The sequence below is a fragment of the Mustela erminea genome, chromosome Y (assembly GCF_009829155.1).
Source record: "Mustela erminea isolate mMusErm1 chromosome Y, mMusErm1.Pri, whole genome shotgun sequence".
In the NCBI taxonomy this organism is placed as follows: Eukaryota; Metazoa; Chordata; class Mammalia; order Carnivora; family Mustelidae; genus Mustela; species Mustela erminea.
The window spans coordinates 4,974,745-5,000,233 of record NC_045636.1 but is presented as its reverse complement, the minus strand read 5'-3'; the positions used below and the strand labels follow the sequence as shown (position 1 = coordinate 5,000,233).

General features: G+C 41.2%; 1 protein-coding gene across 2 annotated transcripts in view; it reads right to left on the bottom strand.

The window, feature by feature from the left end:
* LOC116583895 (probable ubiquitin carboxyl-terminal hydrolase FAF-X) overlaps nucleotides 1–7,487 on the bottom strand; it is a 138,436-nt gene extending 130,949 nt beyond the window's left edge. For both annotated transcript variants that reach the window (XM_032331881.1, XM_032331882.1), the window contains exon 1: nucleotides 7,413–7,487. The gene's annotated coding sequence lies outside the window, so the exon portion shown is untranslated. The remainder of the gene's footprint in view (nucleotides 1–7,412) is intronic.
* Between the last annotated feature and the right edge of the window lie 18,002 nt (nucleotides 7,488–25,489).

Below are 25,489 nucleotides of genomic sequence, written 5' to 3'. Positions count from 1 at the left end.
TGTTTAAAAATGAGGGGGACTCCAAAGAATAGGCACATATATAAATGCATTCACAATCCCTCCATTTGTGACTGCCACAAGATAAGCACTGCATAAAACAAGTGCTGCCATATTAAGTATCTCCTCCACTTTTTGCCAACCATATAAACATGCTTTATATGAACTAGATGACTTTCAAAACTTAGGGAAGCCCCCTATCACCCTCTATTTGAGTTCTGTTGCTAGCAAAACTATTCAAATAATTTTTTCACCCAACTCAAAAAAGTGAGCTGTCAATTTAATTTCATTCACCACTATTTCAAGTTTATTCTCTTTTTTGTTTTGTTCTTTTCCTGGGGCTCCTGATCCCAGTGTATATGTCTTCTGTCTCTAATCTTAGTTCTGTCAAGTTCTTTCTCGGTCTTTATTCTGAGCCTAAAATATGCCTAAATCTCCCCTATCAAAAGCCATTAATATCTGTCCTCCAGAAATTTCTTGAAAGACATTTATGGTCATTCCTTTTTCTCACTTGATTCATGTTCGAAATTGCTTTTGTAAGATGGACTTAAAAGAGGTCCAAAGATGGACTTGGAAATAAACCAATTCCTCTAAGACTACATGCAAAGTTTTCTGCATAAGTGCTTTCTGTGGGGGAGGGTAAAAGGGATGATGGATGATCCAGGATCAAGACCCTGTTTATCCCTATATGACTCGGCAGGTTACAGATACTTTGTCACATTTGTTCTCCGAATTAGAAATCTGAGACTCTAAGAGGCTAAATGGGTTGACCAAAGCACAGGTAAGGAAAGTATGCAAGTCTAGATACAATTAATCCTTTCTTTTTGGAAAGGGGAGTGGTGGGGGAGGAGGGTATATTTTTCTACTTAAATTCTTCTTCATAAATTTTACTTTGCTTTGACTTCCTTTTGACATTTGAGATTATTTGAGCCAAAATATCTTAAAATTGTATTCCCCTGTCATCTTCTATCTGCTCATTTTCCTCTACCTGGAGACACATAGTTAAGTAACCCACAAAAGTACTAAGTCATTTTCAACAAAAGGCTGTTACCAGACTAAGCAGAAACAGCAGTGCAATCTCCCTATCCTCAGGTAAAATTCTCTCTCTCTCTCTCTCTTTCTTTCTTTCCCTGTTAACATGCTCCACTTCCAGCAATTCATCAGTGCTGAGCAAATTTTCGCCACAGAATATATCAAGTTTTAGGTTATAAACTTTATCCTGGTTTTGGTTTTATCACTCACATTCATCTCTATTTTCTCTTTCCCCTTTTGAGATTTTCCTTTTTTTCTGACAGTGTGATTATAATGTGCTTTTGTGTGGATCTGTATTGGAATGTTGCTTAGATCATGATGGATTTCTATCCTTACTGTTTCCCATCAATGTCCTCTACTAACTACTTAAAGCTACAAAATTGGGTAATTTCCCGCTTGTGAAACTTCTCTAGTGTTTTCCATGGGTTAAATATGGTAGGGCAGTAATGGCATATGACAGCATGGCATGGGTTTTTCAGTCCACTCACCAGGCACCCATTGGCAGTCTAGGATGAATCTGTTAGATTTTATATGAAATGGAATTCTTTGTTGATATTCTGATTTTTCCTTAGTTGCCTATGAGGGCTAAGGGCCATCACCTTTGTGGATGTTAAATCCTAGTTCTGATTGTCTCTGAATGTTGTTTCCCTAAGCTAGACAACATGAGGTAAACTTCAGAGAAATTACAACAGGTCAATATTTTTGCTTGCTATTCTGTGGGGATAACAACAGGATGTCATGGTCATATGATTATTAGAACTAGAAAATGGGATTAATTCCCCAGCCAATGTATAACTCAACTAGCACTCTGGCCAATTCTGTGTGGCTGAGATGACGAAACTACTCTTTTATTTAAAGCCAGAGCATACCATACCAGATGGGTTAACTACAGACTTAATGGAAATAATAGATAACCCTACTTTCTTTATGATTCGATTAGATGATGTACTTTGGATGCTCCTTATCTTCTGAGTCAAGTTTTCTCCCTCTTGCCAGCAATTCCTTTTGATAAGAATATTGTTAAGGCTAGACCTCAAAGAAGGCTTCTTCTTTTTTTTTTTTAATAATTTTTTTATTTTCAAAGAAGGCTTTGTGATGGTTTTATTTATACTCGGTCAGATTTATACTAGAAGCCACCTGTACTGAAGTACAATCACAAAGAAAGGCTTTATTAGCTGAGCATACAACAGCTCTCCTGGTTAAAAGAGCTTCAAAGCTCACTATGGGACTTATAGGACTTAGGACAGGACTGCATTGCAAAAAAAGCAAAACTGTAAGCTTCCTCATTAGGACTCTGATACTTCCCAGGCATGAGATACACTCAGCCAAGAATTAAATGAGGTCAAGGAATTTCTCGAGAACTGCACCCCTACTGACTGTCTACTATTGCTACACCATTTTAGGGTGTGAGAAGTTCCTTCATATATGTTGTCTTAACATTACAGGTTAACTCCCACAAGGTATCCCAACAGGGACATTAGTAATCAAATAAAATCAAAATATCCACTGGTTTATTTGATATAACTGGTAATTGGGAATCTTATTTAAGGGATGTGATTAGAATTTTGGGCCTAATACTTGTTTTATGTTTATCCTTTTGCATGTGCTGAGGAATGTACCATCTGGTGTCCATCATGACCACCTCGAGACATACCATGGGCCCCTCGACCAATCCCTGGATAGATTCTGCCACAGAGCCCACTGCCCCTATTCAGCAGAAAGCAGCAGAGTGGTCACTGTTCCATTTCCTAAAGGCAGGGGGAACTCTAGGAGGAGGAATAAGTAAAGGAAAGGCAGGGCTAGAGAGGGAGAGACACAAAGCGGGCTATGGGATCAGGCTCACAGAAATCCTCAAAATGCTGAGGGGTAAGGAAATGAGATACAAGGGGACAAACCAGACCATCCTGTCCTAGGTGTCTGGCAGGGTGGGGGTGGAGGAGAAGGTGGCCAGAGGAAAGAGGGGGTGATTGTTATCATATCTACCTGTAATCAACAAAGAATAACCAGATCCTAAAAAGGAAGTAAACCATTAAAGATGTTAGTCAATAGTGCTGACCACAGAGAAGTCAAAAGGTTTAAATTCTCTGGTTAGCTTTCTATAAAAGACAAACCCTGCTCAGTGGCAACCCTGTAGGGACCCCTCTCACTTCTGACACCTTTTTCTGTATCCTTATCTATGGCGTGGCATCTGGGTGGTTCAGTCTGTTGGATGTCTGTCATAATCCCAAGTACCTATGGCACCATATGGGGTACTATAATCCTAGAGTTGGGCCCTATGTGGTACCAGCCTAGCAGGGAGCCTGGTTCTCCCTCACCTCTGTCATTCCCCCCGTTTGTGCTTTCTAACTCACTATCTCTGCCAAATATATAAATACAATCTTAAAGAAGAATACTCTGTGGCTTTATTTAATCTCTTTTGTCCACGAGATTCATTCTTCCATTCTGTGAGACAAAAACATACCTCTCCCACTTCATCATAAACCCAGTGCAGCTCTTTCCGCTCAGAGATCCTGCCCCCATGCTTTAGTACAACCAGCTTTTTGCAACAAAGATGTCTCAATAATTCTTTCTTGGCCATCGGCTTTGAACCCTGGTATCTTTGCTACATTAGACTCCACATCCAGCCTGGAATCCAACTCAAGGCTCAAACTCACAACTCTGAAATCAAGACCTGATTCAATATCAGAAGTTGGACCCTTAACTGACTGAGCTACCCAGGTGCCCCACTAATGATCTTTTCAAAAAGCCAACATTTGGTTTCATCAACTTTTTTTTTTTTTAAAGATCTTATTTATTTACTTGACAGACAGAGATCACAAGCAGGCAGAGAGGCAGGCAGCGGGGGTGGAGGAGAGCAAGTTCCCTGGCAAGCAGAGAGCCTTGATGCGGTGCTCAAACCCAGGACCCCAAAATCACGACCTGAGCCAAAGGCAGAGGTTTAACCCACTGAGCCACCCAGGTGCCCCTGGTTTCACTGACTTTTATTTCTTTGCTCTCCTCTATTTTATTTACCTCAGTGCAAATCCAATTTCCTTTCTTTTATTAGCTGTGGGAAAAATGTTTCTTCTCTTAATTTATGAAATTAAATGATGGATTTAAGATTTTTCCTTTTCAATGTGTTTTAGCAATAAAAAAAATGATATTCTAACATCCCTGATGAATAAATAACGCAAAAATACTCAACAAAATACCAGCAAATCAAATTCAACAGCACATCATGGATTAGATATCATGATCAAGTAGGATTCTTTCCCCCCAGGAATGCAAGGATATTTCAATAAAAAAACTGATTTATGAAATACGGCACATTAACAGGATGAAGGGGAAAAACCTACATCACCATCTCAATTAAGGGAGAAAAAGCAATTAAGGGAGAAAAAAATTCAGTATTCTGACATGATAAAAATACACTAAGCAAAAAGAGGAAACTATCTCAAATATAAAACCTACATATGAAAAACCCACAGCAGGTGTGCCTGCCTGGCTCAGACCACTGGGTATCTGGCTGTGGCTCAGAAAGAGCCCTGAATTAGGCTCCCTATGGGTGAGAGTCTGTTTCTTCCTCTGCCCCTCCCCACCGTTTGCGGGCTCTCTCTCTCTAAGAAATAAATAAAATCTGAAAGAAAAAAAAAAAGCCAACAGTAAGCATCATACTGAAGCTGAAAGCTTTTCCTCAAGGATCAGGAATAAGACAGATACCCATTTGTATGCTTTCTATTTAACACAGAACTGGAAGTCCTATCCAGAGCATTTATGCAAAAAAAAAAAAAAAAGAAAAAAGAAAAAAGAAATAAAAGACATCCAAATCAGAAAGACACCAGGAAAAAGAAGTCTGTTGGAGATGTGTTGCATTTACAAGTAGAAAACTCTAACAATTCAAAAAAAAAAAAAAAGAAGAAGAAGAAGTTTAAAAATATTATTTAGGGCACCTAGGTGGCTTAGTTGGTTAAGCGATTGCCTCCTGCTAATCAGTGATTTCAGTAAGGTAACAACAAATAAAATCAACACCAAAACAAAAAAACAAAAAACAAAAAACAAACAAAACCCAATAGCATCCTTAACACTAACAACAAACAATCCAAAAAAGAAATTGAGAAAACAACTCCTTTCAAAGTAGCATAAACAAGAATAAAAGACTTAGGAACAGTTAACTAAAGAGGTAAGATACTTGGTACACTGAAAACTACAAAATATTTCTGAAAGGAATTAGAAGATATAAATAAATGAAAAGATATCGCATATTACAGACTAAAAAACTTACTACTGGGAACATGTCAATACTGCCCAAAGCAATCTACACAACGGATGTCAATCCCTGGTATCTCGACAACATTTTTTGGGCATATATATACCATTCCTAAAATTCACACGGAGTCTCAAGCAACAACCAAATAGTTAAAAGAATCTTGAAATAGAGCAGTGTTGGAGATGTCAAACTTTCTGATTCAAAACTCTGCAAACCTCTGCAAACCACAGTCACAGTACTGTGGTTCTTATATATAAAGACAGACCTGTAAGACTAATGGAAAGAAGAGAATGAAGAAATGAATGCTCAAAAGATAGAAATAAATGCTCAAATGAACCTCAACAGGATCTCATTTCTCAATGAGAAAACGTAATTTTCTTTATCAACAGTGCTGGCTAAAAAGAATGCAGAAGAATGAAATTGGACGCTTCATTATACCACAACTGGAAATTAATGAAAAATGGGTTAAAGATCTACCTGTGAAAACCCAAAACTACAAAAATCTCAGGACAGGAGAGCCTGCCTGGTTCAGTGGGAAAAGCATACAATCTTTTAATCTCAGAGTTTTAAATCTGAGCCCCAAGTTGGATGTAGACACTGATTTTTTTTTTTTTAACGTTTTACTTATTTGTCAGAGAGAGAGAGAGCACAAGCAGGGGAACAGCTGGCAGAGGGAGAAGCAGGCTCCTGGCGAGCAAGGAGCCTGATAGGGGACTCTATCCCAGGACCCTGGGATCATGACCTGAGCCAAAGGCAGAGGCTTAAACAACTGAGCCACCCAGGCATCCTGGATGTAGAGATTACTTAAAAAATAAGTAAATAAATAAATGAACAGGTTTAAAAAAAATTAAAAATCTCAGGGCAAAAACACAGAAGAAAATCCTTAAGACATTAAAAGTGGCAAGGATTTCTTGGATAAAACACCAAGAACACCAACAACAAAGCAAAAACAGACAAACTAGACTGTCCCCAAATCAGAAACTTCTCTGCATCAAAAGATACAAATCTGCAGTTCATATGGCAATTTGAAGAACTGAACAAAAATATGCAAATCATGTATTTGATAAAGGGTCAATATCTAGAATATAAAAAGTTTTCTGCAACTCAATGACAAAAAAAAATCTAAATAGGGACCCCTGGGTGGCTCAGTTGGTTAAGCAGCTACCTTCGGCTCAGGTCATGATCCCAGCATCCTGGGATCGAGTCCCACATCGGGCTCCTTGCTCAGCAGGGAGCCTGCTTCTGCCTCTGCCTGCCATTCTGTCTACCTGTGCTCGCTCTCTCCCCCTCTCTCTCTCTGATAAATAAATAAAATCTTTAAAAAAAAAGAAATCTAAATAACTTGATTTCAAAATGGACAATGGATTTGAATAAACATTCTCTGAAGATGATATACAAATGAACAAGCATATAAAAAGATATCCAACACCACAAATCATTGGAGAAATGAAAATCAAAATCACAATACCCCTCAGGATGGCCACCATCAAAAACCAAAAAACCAGAAAATAATAAGAATCAGCCACAACATGAAAAACTGGAACCTCACTGCTCATGGGAATGCAAAATGGTGTACTACTATGGGAAAAGAATATTTTAGGGATGCCTGAGTGGCTTGGTCGGTTAAGTGTCTGCCTTTGGCTCAAATCATGATCCCAGAGTCCTGGGATCGCCCCCCCATTCCCCCGGCCCATGTTCAGCGGGGAGACTGCTTCTCCCATCTTCCTGTGGCTTCCCCTGCCTGTGCGAGCACTCTCTCACAAATAAATAAAATTTTAAAAAAGAAAAAAGGGGGAAAAGAATATTTTATTTACTCAAAATAATATTAAAACCAGAATTACCATTCAATTCAGCAATCCCACTTCTGAGTATATCCAAAAGAAATGAAAGCAGGGTCTCAAGGAAGTATATGCACAACCATGTTCCCTGAAACAGTATTCCCAAAGGCAAAAATGCAGCAGCAAGTATTTGACAAATGAATGGATAAACATGGTGTGGTATACAAATACAACAGCATATGAGTCAGCCTTAGGATGAATAAGGGACTGGTGGGGCTAGGCAGGAAGCTACGGGATCAGACTCACAGAAAGCCCAAAAATGTGGAGGTAGGTGTACAACTGAAGATAAGGGAACATACCAGACCATCCTGTCCTAGTGTCAGAGGCAGGGTTTTGTTATAATAGTCACTTGTCTTCCAAAGAATTAACAGAGCCTAGAAAGGAAGCAAGCCATTAAAGGGGTTATCACTAGTTCCTACTAAATTGCTGCTACCCGTAGAGACGTTAAAAGGACTTAAATTCCCTGGTTAGCCTTCAGTAAGAGACCAACCCCAGAAGCCCTCCGTGACAATCCTGATTGGGACACCTCTCATTCCTGACACCTTTTTCTGTATACTGGCTTAATAAAACTCTATGGCTTTACTCACTCTCCTTTGTCTGTGAGAGTCAAGACTCATTCTTTCATACCCTTAGACAAGAACCTTGCTCTCCTGCTTTAAAAACGTAATTCTGACACGTTACAAATCATGTATTTGATAAAGGGTCAATATAAAGGTCAATATCTAGAATATAAAAAGTTTTCTGCAACTCAATGACAAAAAAAAATCTAAATAGGGACCCCTGGGTGGCTCAGTTGGTTAAGCAGCTACCTTCGGCTCAGGTCATGATCCCAGCATCCTGGGATCGAGTCCCACATCGGGCTCCTTGCTCAGCAGGGAGCCTGCTTCTGCCTCTGCCTGCCATTCTGTCTACCTGTGCTCGCTCTCTCCCCCTCTCTCTATGGCTTTATTCACTCTCCTTTGTCTGTGAGAGTCAAGACTCATTCTTTCATACCCTTAGACAAGAACCTTGCTCTCCTACTTCAAAAACGTAATTCTGACACGTTACAAATTGAAGAACCTCGAAGCACATTATGTCAAATAAAATATGCCTCTTACAAAAGAACAAATACTTTTATGATTCCATTCATATGATATCCTTAAAGTAATCAAATCTAGAGAGACAGAAGTACAAGAGTAGCAGCCAAGAGCTGGGAAGTAGGGGGGCAATGGTGATGGATTCAATCTGATTAGATAGTTTCAATTTTGTAAGATCAATAAAGTTCTGGAGAAGAATGGTGACATGGCTGTATAACAAAGTTGAGTAAATTTAGTACCAGTCAACTATATACTTGTCAACTATATACTTAAAAACAGGAAAATGTTAAAATTTTATGTTATATGTGTTTTACAATTTAATAAACACATGCATAATATGGACTCAGTAGATGGGCAAGGATAAAAAAACTCAAAGCTATTTACCTCACTGTTTTCACAAACCACTATTTTCAAAAAGACCAAGTTTGAAATAGTAAACTTTAATAGCAACTACGAACCATTCTGCAATTAATATTATACCAAGAAAATAGAAGTCACAGTGACTTAAAATGTTTAAGTGCGGGGCGCCTGGGTGGCTCAGTGGGTTAAGCTGCTGCCTTCGGCTCAGGTCATGATCTCAGGGTCCTGGGATCGAGTCCCGCATCGGGCTCTCTGCTCAGCGGGGAGCCTGCTTCCCTCTCTCTCTCTCTCTGCCTGCCTCTCCATCTACTTGTGATTTCTCGCTGTCAAATAAATAAATAAAATCTTTAAAAAAAAAAATGTTTAAGTGCATATAATAAAGCTTACTCTCACTACAGTTCAATAAGCATTCTAAGTCTTATGCAAAATGAGGTAAGGTACAAAAATACTTGTAAATTAACAGTATATTTAAATTTTAATGACAGCACATAATTAAAACTTTGAATTGTTACAATTTATTTGATAAGTCTGAAAGTGCATCTGTTAATATACCACTGTCTGGAAAAGTATACTATATAAAGCAGCAGTTCATTCTTTTCCTTGCCATAGGACAAGATGAAACTAATCCGGTATTTATTGGGTTGACATATTTCTATGTTCATGAAGAAACAGAACTAAAATGAAAACCTTTGCAAAGTACAGTTTATAAAGATTAATACATGTAATGATTTTTCAAAATATTTATGATAAAACTGGGTGCTAATCCTTAAACAATTACCCAATAAGTGATCTCCCAAGGTTTTTTTTCCCTTCATAAGAAAAAAAATTCGTGAGAATAGTATTTTCAGGAGAATAAACCTGCCCTAAGCTTTAAAGTAACTTTTTTTTTTTACTTCTTCATGTTGCTGTGAAGTATGCTCCTCAAGATATTTTGGAGGCTTCTGCTTATTTCTTCAAGCCTCAAAGAAAATGTGGCCTTTCTGAAGAGGTCACTTTGACTTCATTCTTCCTACAACTGACTCTTGCAGACCTATGAACTTCCCTTTTTTGGTATGTATGTGACTATTACCTGATCTGGTAAAACCTAAGCTCCATAATGACTGTGGCCTTATAGTTTTGTTCATCAGTGAATTCCAAGACATCCAAAAAATATGTCAAATTCTCCAACCAAAACAAATGCCTTAGAGCCAAGGTCTGCCAATCTCCACTTATCCTTTGCAACTGTTTTCATAACTCATGTTAAGAAATCCTCCACCTCAAATCCAAAATCTTTATCTGATGTAGGTGTTCAAAAACTTCCTCCAATTATTTTCACTCAACTCTTTCCTCAAGATCTAGAAATATGGCTACAATGACTATCAAAATAGAATAAAAAAACATTATAATCTTTATACAGTCTACAAAATGCTTTAGGCTTCCTATCCTGATAGCAAAATGATAGTCTTATTGTCCTAGTAAGAGAATTTTTATATATTCCTTTTGGGAATGCAAAGTGGTAGTCCACACTTTAAAAGATAATTTGGCAGTTTCTCACAGGACTAAAAATAGGCTTACCATACAATTCAGCAATCACCCTTCTAGGCTTAGTCAAATGAAAACATATTCATACAAAAGCCTACATAAATGTTAGCAGCTTCACTCACATTTGTCAAATACTGCAAGTGACAGGTGAAAAAACTGTGGCACATTCAATGAAATATTATTCAGTGATAGAAATGAACTATCAAAGACATGGAGATCTTTACATGTTACACTGCTAAGTTAAAAGCAGCCAGTCTGAAAAAGCTATATACAGTATGATTCCAGCTATATGACATTCTAGAAAAAGCACTAAAATGTACAAACACTAAGTACTTGGGCAGTGGGTAAGAGAGATGAACAAGAGGCACACCAGGCATTTTAGAGACTAAAACTACCCTATCTGATATTATAATAACAAATACATGACATTTTGCATTTGCCATAATCCACAAAACTATACAATTCAAAAAGTGAACCCTAATGTAAACAATGGACTTTAGTCAATACTAATATATCAATATAGGTTAATTAATTATGACAAATCTATCACACTAATCACACTAATATAACAGGCAACTTTGGGGTGGGGAGTACAGGAATCCTATTTTCTGTGTAAGTTTTCTGCAGATCTGAAACTGCTCTTAAAAAAGTCTATAAAAAGGGGAACCTGGGGGGCTTAGTGGGTTAAACCTTCGCCTTCAGCTCAGGTCATGATTCCAAGGTCCAGGGATCGAGCCCCGCATCGGGCTCTCTGTTCAGCAGGGAGCCTCTTCCCCCGTCTCTGCCTGCTCTCTCTGCCTACTTGTGATCTTTCTCTCTCTCTTTTAAATAAATAAAAAAAAATATTTTTTAAAAAAGTCTATAAAAAATGTAAAGTAATTTTTTTGCTCGGAATCTTTGAAAAATATTTGTTAGTAATTAATTTACTTTTTTCAAATGAAAAGGTAAATAACTTTGTCTATTTATTGTCTATAAATTCTAATATTTTATAATTACATAATATAATCTATATTTATATAATTAGGAATTATAAATTACATGATTATATAATCTAAAATTGTAAGTCTATAAATTCTAAATTACACTATGGTAAATATCAAGAACACACATAAACTGAAGCTTCTTGAGATTCGCAAAACATTTTACAGTGTGAAGAAGCCTGAAAACAGAAAGTTTGAGAAATGAAACACAAAATAAGCTCCTTTGCTAATTATCTTACTGTGATTAAAAAAAAACAGAACCTAGGTAAAAATGTCATCTAAAACCATTCACTCCAAAGCTTAAAATCACTGCTTATCTCTATTCTTCATAGGAGTAAAGCTAAAATTCCTCTTAATATTATATGTTCCCTAGCAGATTTTTATATCTAGGGAAAATTTATTATGGTAAAAATCTTTACCAGCATTAATATTCTTGAAACTTGTTAAAAAGTGTATTCTCAACATGGCAGCTAACACTTGCCCTGAAATGCTAAAGCAGTACTGCCAAGATATCCACATGGCAAGGAACTGATGTTGCCTGCCATAAGTCAAATAAATGAGTTTTGGTAGATGTCAAGCCCCAGTCAAGCCCTCAGATGGATGGATAACTGCTACCCACTGCCGGCACCTGAATGCAGTCTCTAAATAACCCTGAACCAGAACCATCAGCTAAGCTGGTCCTAGATTCCTGACATCAGAAACTCTAAGATAAATATGTTGTTTTAAGTTGCCAAGTTCGGTAATATTTTGTTATACCCTGGCTCTTAGTTCAGTATTTCAGCCAGTGACAGAAAAGTCAAAATAGCATCTCTGCCTAACCATGGCAGCCTTATGAACCTTTCTCTCTTTTTAAAAAGATTTTATTTATTTGAGAGAGAGAGAGAGAGAAAGCACAAGCAGTGGGAGTGGCAGAGAAAGGGAGAAGCAGACTCTCACAGCTGAGGAAGGCGTCTGAAGCAGGACTCTGATCCCTGGATCCTGAGATCATGATGACTCATTAAGCAGACCCTTAATTGACTGAGCCACCCAGGCACTCCTGCCCTAGGAGTATCAATGCTTAATTTCATTCCTCAAAACTATCTCTAAGGGCGCCTGGCTGGCTCAGGGGGTTAAGTTTCTGCCTTTGGCTCAGGTCATGATCCCGGGGTCCTGGAATCGAGTCCTGCATTGGGCTCTCTGCTCAGCAAGGGGCCTGCTTCTCTCTCTCTGTCTCCCTGCCTACTTGTGATCTTTCTCTGTCAAATAAACAAATAAAATCCTAAAACAAACAAAAAAACCCCAAATATATCTCAAACGTCTTTCGCCCAAACTGCTAAAAATAACATTTCAGTTCTTCAGCTACCAGATTCATCTTCAACTTACCTCCAAAAAGTCACCAGAATTTCTCCCAACCTGTCTACAAAACACAGATTTCATCATGTCTCCTTTTCCCAAAAGGAAAAGGGCCCACTTTATTGTTTAAAAATTAAATGTGGGCTCCTGGGTGGCTCAGTTGTTACCCATCTGCCCCTGGCTCAGGTCATGATCTCAGGGTACTGGGATCAAGCCTCACATTGGGCTCTCTGCTCAGTGGGGAGTGTGCTTCTCCCTCTCCTACTCTCCCTGCTCGTGCTGTCTCGACATCTCTCTCTGTCAAATAAATAAACAATCTAAAAAAAAAAAAATTAAATGTAAGAACCTTAACATGGCACTTGAAATCCCTTATGATCTAATCTCATTCAAATTAGCTTTCTAGTCTCATCCCATAATTCCCTCCTCCTAAATAAATATTCAGGGTTCCTTCCATATTCTACTTCTAGTCTTTTCCTAAATATACCACACACTTTCATTCCTCAATCTCAAGTGTTTACTATCTCTGGAAATCCCTGACCTAAATTTGTATAGTTACCAAAATCCTACAGCTTTAAAGACCACCAAACAGTACACAACCTCAAACTGAAATTATTTCCTTCACATCTACTATTTTACTTTTTACACCTCTATTTTAATATAGCTTTTACTGTCTGGCCCATTAGATGTACAGTCTTAAAGTGGAGATTAGTTATACATCTCCCTGTGACTAGCAAGGTATTCAATGAATGAAGATAATTCAATGAGGTTATATAACTTGCTCAGTAGGTGGCTGAAGGGCGAGAATTATAATCCAATACTTAATCCTAAGGGTGATATAAAATTTTATTAAGCACCACACACACTTAACCAGACCAATATGATCATTCAAAAAGAAGCTTTACCTTAGAAATCAACTTCACTCAACAGGCATCACAAAAAAAATCTATGAATACCAAGCACAATGGTACTCTCTCAGATTGTGTAATAATAAACCAGTCAATATCAAATAATATTGTGATAAAATAATTTGCATTTTGTAATAATTCTTTAGAATCTATGTACTCATTGCCCAAGTGTTGATAAGTAAGCAAAACTGAATTATTAAAAACTACCTACTAAGCAAAAGACCATGCAAGCAGAACTGTACTTAACAGAATACAAAAATACAAAAGATGTAAAAAAACAAAAAACAAAAAACAAAAAAACCAGCAAACATAAAGTTCATGATAAAGTGCTACTGAAGTTCAAAGAGAAATCATTAGCAATTAGAGGTAACTGAAGATGACACAGGAACTCAAGATTATACATCACACATATGAGAAGACACTCCAAGTAAACAGAAAACACAGTCCAAAGAGAGTAACAGGAAACATCAAAGCATTCACATCAACAATTAAATTAAATGGGAGAATATTAGGGGCACCTGGGTGGCTCAGCCAGTTGGGTGACTTACCCTTGATCTCAGGGTTGTGAGTTTCAGCCCCAGCATTGAGCCTATTTTTAAGAACAAGGGTTGGGGGGGGGTTGGGGGGAGGGAGGAGAACACTAAAGAACCATGGAAAAGACTGGAAGCTATGTCAAAGTAACTCCCTTCTAGTGAAATCAGTATGGTAAGAATTTTACACATACTTGGGAAGAGCAGGAAGAAAAAAGGAGGTACGAATGAGGAATATGTGTATTGTGGCCCTATGTAGCTGGAAGGAGGCCAAAGAAGCCTCCCATGGTTTTCTTTTTACAACTAATTCTCCCACTCAGGCTTTACTGAGTATGGCTAAAATAATCCTCCAAAAACAGCAATTCACTTTCAGACACTGATATTTATGTGGCTCAGATAATACCCTTCTAATATTAGGCAAAGAATAAATCTGTGGACACTACTACTTTAGGCTTCTCTTCTAAAACTCTTTCTCCCTCTAATTTACCTGTACACAAGCTATGGGCCACAAGTCTAATAGGAGAAGTATGGTCATATGGAAACTGCAGACCAAGTTATCTTAGCTTTAATGATAAACATTTTGGACTATATAACTTTGGGGTGGTGGATGAAGTAGAGAAGATACTAACTTGTATGGTTCTGTGCACTCTAAAATGTTTTGAGCAACACTGATCTCTAACTACCAGATACTTGCCAGTACATACCAACTTGCCCCTAAATCATTAGCGCGAAAAATGTCAGACATTTTTAGATGTCTCTGACATTGCTGAATGTCTGATAAGACAGCAAAATCACCCAAAACTGAGAACTACTAATATAAACTCTGATACTGAATTACATAAAATTTTCAAGTCATCATGTATTACTTGTGACTGTTTAACTAATTTACATAAACAGAAAAATATAATAAACACAATACACCTCATGTCTGAAAATGGCAGATTAAAAAAAGTACCTAATCTGCAAGTAAGAACAGCCTCCTCAGAAACGTCAGGAGGAAGACAGTTTTTTAAAAGACTTATTTAGAGGCACCTGAGTGGTTCAGTCAGTCAAGCGTCTGACTCTTGACTTTGGCTCAGGTCATCATCTCAGGGTCCTGGGATCTGACCCCTGAGAAGGGCTCCATGCTTAGTCCATGCTTGAGGACTCTCTCTTGTCTCTCTGCCCCTCCCCCTGCTTTCTCGCCTGTTCTCATTAAAATAAATCTTAAAAGAAAAAAGATAAAATAAAAAGACTTACTTAAAAGAGCCTGAGCCACCTGACAGTTATATGTAAACCATCCAGTAACCTCAGTCACTGAAGATGAAAAGTAACTGACATTTTCTTTTTTTAAAAACAGGGGGTAAGGAGGGGTTGTGGTTTAGTTTCTTTGAAACTAAAGTTGCAAAGCTGTAAGCCTAGTATGCAGAAAGTTAAAATAAATGGAGGATATGAGGGGTGTTTCTGGATGTATGTGTGATTTTTTAAGCATGAAATAATGTTAGTAAGTTAAATAAAAATTAAGTTAATGATGCCAGTTTTGAGCAGTATTGGGGGGACAGGTAAAAAGTATGTGACATAGAAATCAGGATCATGAAAGCAATGTCTCCCAAGTAGAATGAAGAAATAACACATAGCAGAGTTCTAGCAGAACAGTAAGTAAAGACGAACATTTGAAAACACTTATTATTAAACTGAAATGTACTGAAACTAATGAAAACTTTGACTCAACATTCTAATACTTATCAGCTCAAAATGTTCATCACAGCTTGTTAATAACAAAAATTGTTGACAATCAAAAAGGGGCACCAAGGGAAAGATTAACTAATTCATAATACACAGGATGAAGGTCTGAAATTACATCTTATTTTAAACAATGAACCACATGCTTCCACATGGTGGTATCATGGGGGATAAAATGTTTGTACAAGTGTTCTGCCTTCTCTATGGTCTCCAAACTTTCCTGCCCCACATAAATATGCGTTAAGCTTCACATACGAAACTAAACACCCACTCACACAAATGTACATATATGCCCAAGTGTATGTCACACACACACACACACACAGAGACACACATAAATGAAGGTATGTACATGAAAAGTTCTGCATCAAATGATAAACCATAACTTAATGTCCAATTATCCCTTGACACCAAAGTAGTTATTATTTAGTTTAACTATGCCCCTTTTCATTTTTGTCTCCTTTGAACATCAATGTCCCACATCTCATGATGTCCTGCTTCGAAAATGGTGCAATGTATCTCACAGAACGAGCTTCGAAAGGTTTTGGGGGAGGTAATCGGTAAATCTGTAAATCAACGGATTCATGCAATTGTTTTTATTCCTATTGTTGCCCTTTGCCTGCTACACTAACTAGTATATGTAAAATTACAAATAAACACAAAAGTTTAGGGGCGACTCGGTGGCTCAGTGGGTTGGGCCTCTGCTTTTGGCTCAGGTCATGTTCTTGTGGTCCTGCGATCAGCCCTGCTTCAGGCTCTCTGCTCAGTAGGGAGCCTACTTACCCCCCTACCCCTGCCTGCCTCTCCTCCTGCATGTAATCTCTGTCATAAATAACAATCTTTAAATCTTTAAAAAACAAACAAAAAAACCACAAACACCAAAGTTTAAGAAAAATTAGAGAAATTCAGTATTTAATCTTAAAGAAATGTGGGGTTCACTGGAAACAGTATAGGCTAACGGTTTTCCAAGTCTATCTGAAGACCTTACCTGCAAATTCTCAAGGGTCTTCTCCAGGTTTAGATCATCCGTTGTCTGAAGAGACCAACAATCTGTTTTAAACCAGCTCTCCAGGTGATTTTTCTTAATGCTCAAATTTTAAGTATCACTCATCTAGTTTTTTTTTTTTTTTAAGATTTTATTTATTTAACAGAGATCACATGTAGGCAGAGAGAGAGGGAAGCAGGGAAGCACGTTCCCCGCTGAGCAGAGAGTACAATGATGCCCGATTCAATCCCAGGACCCTGAGATCATGACCTGAGTTGAAGGCAGCGGCTTAATCCTCTGAGCCACCCAGGCATCCTACTCGTCTAGGTTCTTAAAGCACTATTTAAAGACTCAATGGTGCACCTGGATGGCGCAGGTGGTTAAGTGACTGCCTTCAGGTCAGGTCAAGATCCCAGGGTCCTCGGACTGAGCTCAAGTAGTCTCCCTGCTTCTCCCTTTCCCTTTGTGTCTTCCCCACTCAAGCTCTCCCTCACTTTTGTCAAATAAAATCATTAATAAAATAAAATAACTCACATTATCCGAGAGACAAAATTCTGTGTAAGCAGAACATGGATCTTATATCATATAGTAAATTCTGAGAGTCAAACCAAAAATAGACAATTTAGGTCACAGAAATAGCTACCTAAGGAAAATGACCAGAAAAAGAGGAAGGTGGTCAATGTCACCAGTGTTAGTGACCATCAGCAAAAACAATGTTAAATGAAATAAATCAGCAGAAACAAAATGGGCATATGATATAGAAAAACAGAGATCCCGTTCCCTTTTTCTTTTTAAATTATCTTCTCATTCCTTTACATGCTGATAGAAAATGAAATCTAATCCTCAAAGTACCAGCTCAGAACCATACAAAGTAAAATGACTTCTTTAAACTTGGGTTTCCAGTATGTTTAAAAAGGATAAACTGAAGTACCATTAAGTAATGCACAAGCAGTTCTAGATCCCACCAAACAGGTCTAGATTTTGGAAAGTAAGTCAAATATCATGCAGGACCTCTCTATGTCTCTGACTTTGCCAAGTTTAGCAGGGAGAGAATTAATAAACATGAAATAACTCACAGAAAATATTTTTTAAAAGATCTTATTTATTTGTTTGACAGAGAGAGATATAGTGAGGGAGGGAACACAAGCAGGGTAAGTGGGAGAGGGAGAAGCAGATTTCCCTCTGAGCTCAGGGAGCTCAACATGGGGCTTGATTCCAGGACCCCGGGATCATGACTTAGGTTGAAGGCAGATGTCTAATGACTGAGCCATTCAAGTGCCCCTCAACAGAGAACTTTCTAAGAGGAATAAAAAAGCAACAGAATTCAAAAAGTTAACTTGTTAGATATGACATTATGATGGCAATTTCATGAAAAAGGTAATTCAAGACTGTACTGCTTTGGTTGCCCTTCACCTCTCTGACATCATTTTTTCATCTTAAAATGATTAACAGTGAGGTTAAACTATTCCAGGTAATGAATACTATCAGTAAAACTGTAAAAATAGGGTAAATTATGTAGGAAATGATGAACTGTTGATATTCAACAAATAATTACCTAAATGCTGACACTTTCCAGTGCTAGGACTACCAGTGACTTAGAAATCTTAATTCTGACTGTTGGGTCGGTGGCTCCGGGAATACAGGAGGAACAACAGAAAAGACTGCCAGGGCTGCCAGCTTCCAGCCCCCTCCCCCCCACTTCCTCAACCCTTGACTCTCCTGCCAAAAGGATGTATGCCCAGGTCACGGCTCCATAGGTAACCTGATACCTGTGCAGGAAACAGAAGAATCAGGACCACCCACCCGACACCCTCTGATCACCAAACACCCTACCATATATGGATGTGAGCCCATGCCCTGCCTTGGCTCAATAAAAGAACCCCTCCGACTCCCTCCCAGTGCAGGTTCCCCAACTCCGCTTTCCAGAGTGGTGGAACCTCGCCCGAGGGTGCCCACCTCCCAGGGCTTCCTGGCTCCCCTTCTCCTGAGCCCTGAAACTATGTGGAGTGTTTTTAATAAATCTTGCCTTGTGCCTACCTCGCCTGGTGTTGTGTTTATCTCGCCTATAAAAACCTTACATTTGGTGCCGAAACCAGGGAGGAGATTGAGCCCCCACCCTGGTGGGGAGGCTCTCTCCTCTTCCTAGGCGGACCTGGACCTAAAGCATTTAGGACATTTTCTCCTCTTCCTCTCCTCTTCCTCTCTCCTCTTCCTAGGCGGACCTGGACCTGGATCTGCCTTTCCAAATGCCACTTCTGAAGCCATGTTGAGTTTCCCCTGATACTGCGCCTCCCTCCGGAAAGCCCTGCCCTAATTGTGGCGGCGTTAGGGTGGACCCCGCAGGTCACCAGGTGACCTCCGTGATTCCCAGAGGCTGGGAGAAGTCCTAACTTCTATGGCAGTCGACACAGTTTTTCTGCAACCCAGTGGTGGACAAGGGGACGCCTTCCTCCAGACCTCGGGTTGCCTGGCAACGAATCATGGGGACCTTCCAATCCAAATTCAACCCTAAAACTCCCTGGGGTGTTTTAAGCCTGTTGGCCAATCTTAAGTCAGTCCCAATGGCCTCTGGAAGGCACGTTTAATTATCAGATTCTCATGGACCTAAATAATCTTGGCAGACACCAAGGCAGATGGGCCAAGGTCCCTTATTTTCAGGATTTCTGAACTGGTGCCCTCTCTCTCCCTCCCCACTCCTATCCCAACTCCTGACAAAGTTATCTGCAGTAAATGTGAAACTTCAATCAAAGTTTACTGAAAGTCAAATAAGCTCGTGTTATTTGTTAAAATCTGTTAGCAAAGAAATGACTAAACTGATGGCGAATTGTCTGTCTCAAAGTTTTAATGGGTAATTGCTGAGATAGCTTTCAAAGTCTTTGGTAACCTGAAAGTTTAAAGTTTTGCTCGGATGACAAATGGAATTAAATTTGTTGGACATTTAGGTCTTTTTCAAAGAGGATAAAATGCCAAGTCATTGATTACTGAACATAGGTTTGTGCTTTTGACTTCTTAGAACAAAGAAAAGAAGAATATTTAAATCTGTTAGTATAGTAAGCACAGTTTGTGCTTAACTGATTCATAAATTGACATCTAAAGAATTCTATTATAACCATTCACAACTGACTAATAACTGACCAGAGGTTAATGAGTAAGGGTATTCCTAAGAGTACAAAATTCTGCTAACCGTAAGACTGATGGAAATAAAGGAAGCAACTCTGTATGTAGGAAAGTAGAAGATATGTAAGAAAGATTTAAGGAATGGGAGTACATTTTGTTGAAAGTAAAAGAATGTAATTTTGTCCTGAATGAGATGGTTGTTTGGAAGGAAATGACTTGAGACAAAACCTGAGAAGTTGTAGAAGGTCTGTGAAGGGAAATCATTCAGGAACCCAATGAAAACCGGGCGATCTTTCTTAACCAACTTACCGAGGTGCTGACTTAATACACTCGCCTAGACCCGGCATCTCCAGCAGGAGTGACTGTTTCAAGCTACCCACTTTATTTCTCAGTCACCTCCTGACATTCGGAAAAAATTAAAGAAAGCGGAAGAGGGCCCTCAAACTCCCATTTCTGATCTGGTCAAAATGCCATTTAAAGTCTTTTAACTCCTGAGAGGAGGCAGCAGAAATTAAGCGCCAACAGAAGGTCCAACTGCAGACGCAAGCCCTGGTAGCAGCCCCGAGGCCGGCAGGTTCTGGGTCAACAGAAGGGAGCACTTAACCGCGCCCCTCTGGGGGCCTGTTTCAAGTGCGGAGCTGAGGGACACTAGGCCCATCAATGTCCCAATCCAAAAGCGCCTACTAGGCTGTGCCCTCAATGCCGCATGATGGGCCACTGGAAATTGGACTGCCCCAGCCTTGGGGGATTCCTGGAACCTCCATTCGTGGGAGACCCCGAGACGGTAAGTCCTGCCATCCAACTTCTCGGATTGGAGAATAACTGACGGAGCCCAGACTTGGACACCCCTCTCACCCATGCTGAGCCCAGGGTCACACTCCAGGTAGTGGGTAAGTCCATTTCCTTTCTGTTGGACACGGAGGCTACCTATTCTGTCCTGCCTTTACTTGGGTCCTACTTGTCCCTCCCCAGTTGCAGTTATGAGAACTGAAGGTACTTCCTCCACTCCAAAGGCCACCCTGCCCCTGAGGTGCAGCCTAACCCCTGGATGGATTCCCCTTCTCATTCTCACTCCTTCCTCACTATCCCTTCCTGCCCTGTTCCCCTACTAGGCAGAGACATCCTCCACAAACTTCAGGCCACCATTTGTCTCTCTCCCTCTCCCTCGACTTCTGCTCACCTCTATTCCCCTCAACTCGTCCTCCATCCCGGACTGTCTCCCCTCTGTAGACCCGCAGGTATGGGACATTTCCAGACCTATAGTGGCAACCCATCGGTGAGGACTTAAGCCCATCATCGACTGCCTCCGGCAGCAGGGTCTCCTTATCCCCATTAACTCTCCAAGGAACTAGATGTCACCGTCCAGGGATGGCAGCCCTGCCTCAGGGTCCTAGCGGCAGCCACTTCTATGACAAAGGAGGCCCTTGAACTTACCTTAGGACAGCCCATCATGGTCTTCTCCCCACATCGACTTATGGACTTAGTCAGCCACAAATCCTTGGCACAACTCATTCCTTCCCGTCTCCAACTCGACCACCTGCTGTTCATAGAAAACCCCCAGGTCACACTGTCTGTCTTCCCTCGTCTAAATGCTGCCACTCTCTTGCTGACACCTTCATCTCTCCCCACTCCTTCCCATTCCTGCTCTCAACTTCTGGAAGAACTTTCTCCCTCCCATCTGGACTTTCAGACTCAGCCGCTGCCTGACCCCAACGCACTCTGTTCGTGGATGGGAGCTTCCTCATAGCGCCAGATGGACGGCCACACATGGCCTATGCAGTGGTCACCCTGGACGCTGTCATAGAAGCTGCCCCCCCTTCCCACTGGGACTACTTCTCAAAAGGCAGAACTGGTGGCTCTCACCAGGGCCCTTCACTATTTATACTGACTCTAAATATGCTTTCCTTATTACCTACACTTATTCTGTCCTTTGGTGAAAAAGGGGATTTCTCACGGCCAAGGGAACCCTCATAGTCAACGGGCCTCTTATTGCCAAACTCCCTGAGGCTCTCAATTACCCTACCGAGGTGGCTACTGTCCACTGTCATGGCCATCAGGCCTCCAAGGACCCCATCTCTTTGGGGAACAATAAGGCAGACTCTATAGCCCGACAGATGGCCTTAAACTCCTCTCCAGGCCCTCTCCCATTTCTCAACACTCCCCACAGTCCCTCGTACACACGATGAGACTTGGGCCCTCAAAACATTAGGTGGCAGGTTGGGTGGCAAGAAATGGTATTATGTTCAGGACAAAAATGCCCTCCCAAACAGGCTAATCCACACCCTCACTACTGACATCCACCACTCTCTCCACATCGGTCCAAAGGCCCTATACCAATTTCTCCAACCTCTCTTTCACCAACCCCTCTTCCAAAAGACCATTAAGGAGGTGTACCAGGCCTGCAGAACCTGCTCTGCAGTCATCGCCCAGGGCGGCCTCTGCAGACCAGAACCCACCCACCAGCTCCGGAGGCATGAGCCAGGCGAGAAATGGCAACTTGACTTCACTCACATGCCTCAAAACAAAACCTTAAGATACCTGCTAACTCCTGTGGAAACCTTCACAGGCTGGATTGAGGCATCCCCCACGGCTAGAGAAACAGCAGATGTGGTCACCACGGTTCTCACTGAACAGATCATCCCGAGGTTTGGACTCCCTCGAACCCTACAATCAGACAACGGACCGGCCTTCATCTCCAGCATCATACAACAGATCTCCAAGAGCCTCAACATCACCTGAAAACTCCATATCCCCTACTACCCTCAATTCTTGGGTAAGGTCAAGAGGGCCAATGGCCTCCTCAAAGGTACAACTCACCAAACGCACTCTCAAAACCCGCCTCTCTTGGACAACCCTTTGCCCACCTTAGGGCCTCGCCCACCTTAGGGCCTCTCCTTGAGGCCCGTCAGGACTCAGCCCCTTTGAGGTACGGCAGGCCCCTCCTACTCAATCACAACCTGCCTGCCTCTCCTCCACCCCTCCTATCTTATCTGCCCCATCTGACCCTCACCTCCTAAGGGCTCATGCAGATGCAACCATCCCCGCCCCCAACAGCCCAGGCAGAGACTTCCCCCAGGCCTTAAATCCTGGAGACCAAGTTCTCTTATGAGAACTTCACCCTAGGTCCTTACAGCCCAGGTGGACCGGCCCTCATACTGTTATTCTCACAACTCCCACAGTGGCATAACTCCTAGGACACCACCCATGGGTACACATCTCCAATCTAAAACCAGCCCTACTACAGGATCCTGGACTTCCCAAGCCCATGCGGTTGCAAATTTTCTGCACCACTTCTCCTCACCCTCCTCCTTCTACACCCCCCCCAATAAGCTGCCCCCCCCCCCAATCAGCTGCCCCTCAGGTGACCCTAGGTTCAGGTGGAACTTCTTCCTAGTGGAAACTTGGACCCATGGGGACACCACACGGTCTACTCAGCTGGTCATCACAGACTGCCAGCCCGGAGGGTGCCAGCCCTAACGGAAATGGCCGTTTTCTCCCCGCTCCTCCCACTACAGAAAAAGGCTGTGTTTCTTCCCCTGGTTATTGGGGTCTCCTTGGTGTCTTCCCTAGTGGCCACCGGGCTGGGCACTGGGGCTCTAGCCCACTCCATAGATGCTACCTGAGATTTATTTGAATAGCTCTGAACAGCCGTGGAGGCCTCCGAGTTCTTGACATCCCTACAACGACAGGTTACCTCAGTGGCCCAGGCAGCCCTACAGAACTGACAAGCCCTGGACCTGCTCACCGCAGACAAGGGAGGAACATGTTTATTCCTCAATGAAGAATGTTGCTATTATATCAATGAATCTGGTATAGTCAAAACCAATACTGGTGCCCTGGGAAAAATCCACGACTCCCTTCGTGGCCAGCATCGCTCTGAAATAAACCCCTCTCCATGGTAGCTCTCCCCCTTAATGAACTGGCTCCTTCTGATCCCAAGTCCCCTTATTCTCCTCTGCCTATTAGCACTAATCGCCCCCTGTGTTCTTCGCTTCACTCAGGATCACATCCAGGGTCACCGTCAACCAACTCCTCCAGCAAACCTACACCTGCCTACACCCATCCAAAGGACCCTATAACGACGTCCCTTTGCCAGCAGGAAGTAGCCAGATCTGAACTGCCGCCCCTTACACAAAAAGGTTGGAATGTTGGGTCGGTGGCTCTGGGAATGCAGGAGGAACAATAGAAAAGACTGCCGGGGCCGCCATCTTCCAGCACCCCTCCTCCCTCTTCCTCAACCCGACTCTCCCACCAAAAGGATGTATGCCCAGCTCTCCATAGGTAACCCAATACCTATGTAGGAAACAGAAGTATCAGGACCACCCACCCCATACCCTCTGATCACCAAATACCCTACCATATGTGGATGTGAGCCCATGCCCTGCCTTGGCCTGACTCCCTTCAAGTGCGACTTCCCTGACTCCGCATTCCTCCGCTTTCCAGAGTGGTGGAACCTCACCTGAGGGTGCCCATCTCCTCCTGGCACAACTTTCCTGGCTCCCCTTCTCCTGAGCCCTGAAACTTTGCCAGAGAGTGCCTTTAATAAATCTTGCCTTGTGCCTATTGCGCCTGGTGTCGTGTTTATCTCGCCTAAAAAACCTTACACTGACAACATGGATGCCACTAACCTATAAGAATCTGAAGGAAGACATTAAACAAAAAGCACCAGAACAAAACAAATTAAAACAAAATCAGAACACACATAACCAAGAAGAAAACTAATTAAGCTCAGGCAGACACAGTAACACAGGGAAAGAGGAACTGTGGCAGACTATGTCTTCTAACCACAAACTTTGTTTCATTAAACTCCTAAATTATTCCTAAACCCAATAGATAGATTTTGTTTATTTGACAGACAGAGATCACAAGCAGGAAGAGAGGCAGGCATAGAGGGAGAGAGGAGGAAGCAGGCTCGTTGCTGAGCAGAGAGCCCAATGCAGGCTCGATCCCAGCACCCTGATCATGACCAGAGCCAAAGGCAGAGGCTTTAACCCACTTAGCCACCCAAGTGCCCCTAAACCCAGTAGATAAAAGGAACACCATTCTTTTGTACTTCACACCTATATTGCACAGGGGAATACTAATGTTCAGAGTGAATCTTTTTTTAAGAAAAGATTTTATTTATTTGAAAAAGAGATAATGAGAGAGAGAGAGAAGGAAAGAGCATGAGAAAGGGGAGGGTCAGAGGGAGAAGTGATACTGGGATTCCAGGATTATGATCTGAGCCAAAGGCAGTAGGTAGTAGTAGTAGGTAGTGCCAACTGAGCCACCCAGGCACCCCAAAATGAATCTTTTTTAAAAACTATTTTATTTTTTAATTTTTTTGAAAGATTTTATATTTTTTATTTATTTGACAGAGAGAGGGAAATCCCAAGTAGACAGAGAGGCAGGCAGAGAGAGGGGAGAAAGCAGGCTCCCCGCTGAGCAGAGAGCCCGATGCGGGCTGGGATCAATCCAAGGACCCTGAGACCATGACCTGAGCCAAAGGCAGAGGCCCAACCCACTGAGCCACCGAGTCGCCCCTAAAAAGCTATTTTAAATGGAAAAGAACTCGGGAAGTTCCACTAGTTTAATACTGTAACATGTAACTTCAATCATAGCACCTTTACTGAGGTAGGCTAAGAGAATGTCAGAAAATCAAAGTTAGGAAAATTAGCTAGTCCTACCCCAACTTACTTTGTAAAAAATATGGTTCCAGAAAAAAGCAGTATTTTTATTTTGTACATTAATATAGGATAAGTGCTTAGGATACTAACTGATACACGGCAAATGCCCAACAAGTATTTGTTGCAAGAGAAAAGGAAACATGCCACAAGTATAGAAAGGATAATCAGAAGAACCTCTAAGT